This window comes from Alosa pseudoharengus, unplaced genomic scaffold (genome assembly GCF_046254945.1).
Source record: "Alosa pseudoharengus isolate Yale_2024_CS ecotype anadromous, Long Island Sound unplaced genomic scaffold, YU_APseudo_1.1 YU_APseudo_1.1_scf_2, whole genome shotgun sequence".
Lineage (NCBI taxonomy): Eukaryota > Metazoa > Chordata > Actinopteri > Clupeiformes > Clupeidae > Alosa > Alosa pseudoharengus.
Window position 1 is genome coordinate 3,959,760 of NW_027468663.1, and position 2,802 is coordinate 3,962,561.

Sequence of the window (2,802 nt, forward strand, 5' to 3'; positions counted from 1 at the left end):
CATCAATCAGTGTTTGATATGAGGCCAGGAACAAAAAAAAAACAAAAAAAAACTTTTAATACTTTTTTATATTTAATACTTTTACCATCTGACTCATTTCCTAATGAGAGGATTCAGCAGAGACTCTGTTTTTTAAACCTGTGCAGATTTGTTCACTTTTGATGTATTGACTTCTTTTTCACTAGGTTCTACAAGTGGAAGGAAACAACATGTGTTTTTCAATTAAAAAGCACACAGTTATGTAAAAAATATCGGAGACCTAGAGAGGAAGTTATTTTCCCTGGTGTATATTTTATATTGCTTAATAAAATTAATGACTCCTGTATGTGTTCTGTGGTACATATCATAGAATATCAAACACACTTTTAATATTTTCATCCTCAACTCATTAAAACGAACCTCTCTGATCAAATGTCATCTGGCTAAATCAGACACAGTGAGTTTAGAATGGGCTCTGCGTCATTCATATAGGAGGAAAAACAGTCAAAAAAGTTAAAGTTCTTATTTAATAGTGTTTGAATTAAAACCCACCTGGAGCATTTCTTTCTACATATCTCCAGGGTACCACTGTATCCCTTTTTCTCTGAAAGTGGTCCGAAATTGTATGTATACCACCTTTGACAAAACCAAGAAAATAACTTATTTCAATTCTCTAGCACAGAGAGAGTTTTAATTGGATAACAACGGCATTTGCTTGAGTGAGCAGCTTTTATTACTTTCCCAGGACTTATAAATAAACTGTGAAAAGTCTGTGTTGCGATCCGGGCATGATCAACTCCCATGAAGCCCGAAACACATAAATAACAGACCCTTAAGATTCCTTTAATACCCCATAGTAATGATTAAGTTCAGTTAAATTGTGTTATTGCACTGTTTTAATGGGCTTATATAATATTTAGACTTCACACAATTTTATCAGACTTTCTTAATGACCAAACAACAAAATGTCTGACCTATTTCAGGGGGGGATATGGAATTATGGCATTTCCTTTATCTGAGTTGCAGTTTGGGGCAGCCGTGGCCTACTGGTTAGTGCTTCGGACTTGTAACCGGAGGGCTGCCGGTTCGAACCCCGACCAGTAGGCACGGCTGAAGTGCCCTTGAGCAAGGCATCTAATCCCTCACTGCTCCCGAGCGCCGCTGTTGTTGCAGGCAGCTCACTGCGCCGGGATTAGTGTGTGCTTCACCTCACTGTGTGTTCACTGTGTGCTGAGTGTGTTTCACTAATTCATGGATTGGGATAAATGCAGAGACCAAATTTCCCTCACGAGATCAAAAGAGTATATATACTTACTTATACTAGACTTTGTGTTGTCACTTAGTGGCATGCCTATTATTCAACAAGTGCAGGACAGCAATGTGGCTACATCATGATGTTCAAACTACATATTCAAAGTGGGCAAAGTTGACCACCTGGCTAATGCCAGATGGTCTGGGCCCCAGCAGTTCATTTTTGATTTCCAAAGAGCATAGCCAGTACTAAAATGAGTACTACCTTGAGCGTAAAGTCAGTCTAAAAGGACAGGACCATCATGCTCCACCGATCAAAATTCCTGAAGCTGGAAACTTTGGAGGTGGGAACAGTGGCTGAAGTCCCCTCTCCTTTGGATGCTTACTTTGAATAACTACATATGGCCTTTGATTACGACTCTTACTGCCATGATCAATCTCTTGTTCCATACTCCACTGAGCCATTCTAGTTGGTGGCATTGAAAGTGACCCCACTCAGTTTAATCTGCCAGTATATCTCACTGCCTACCCATTCACCATGACATCCTGTTATGCTTAGAGAAAGAACTAATGGTACTGTTAATGATGATGGTGGTGGTGATGATCTATCCTATTGATCAGCCTTATCGCTGAAATGGGCCATTTCAACACAATCTGGCACATCAAACCATGCACATCAAATAACTACCAGCAATTATCTTGCTGGTGATGCATCATGGTTTGGTTTTACAGCTAAATTCTTGTAGGGATGTGTTGGTGTGAACCAGAGATGTTGAAAGTCTGTGAAGGCTGAAGCTACAGTATACTCTAGCATTAGCATTTCTTCTATTCATGTTTTCCTTCATCTCCATCACACTGGTAAAGGCCACTGTCATGCAGAGCATCCACCCAGCAAGGCCAGAGCTAAGCTGTGCAACTCGGCTGGAAGTAAAGGACCACATGCTGAAACAGGAGTCATAGGGCATTTGAGCGTAATTTAAAGCCTGTACAAGATTTCCATGTAATGAATCATTCATGGTGAAACAAGGGAGCGTACCTATGTTCCCCGGGTCCTATGTTCCCCGCTTTGTATGAGACCGGGGAACATAGGACCCTTTTTTAAAACCCTAACCATAACCCTAACCCTAACAGTGCGGGGAACATAGGACCTGGGGAACATAGGGATGACCCCATGAAACAATGGTGTTTCCACATGCTTAGAAAAAAGCACATGCTTAGAAATGACTAGCACTCCCTCTATGTTAGGAACACCTTAGGGCATGACACATTCATGTTTAGTCCATTTTGACAGCTGATGTACAAAAGTAATTAAAGTAAAAGTTCAATATGATGTTTTTACCAATGTTGATGTGGAAAGGGTATCCACAATCCCAGACACAACGTGTTGTCATCCCACGCTATCGGTTGCCATGGGCGACAGCGACACAAAGACAGTGATACAGAGCAGGAAAGGCTACGTAGCCCATCAGCAATAAGCAAAGAAAGGTTTTCCCCGCTTGCTTATGCAGCTCTAGTGTTGTGCCGTGCCGTCACACCTGTTTGGCAGACATCAACTGTAGCCTCATCTTTTTC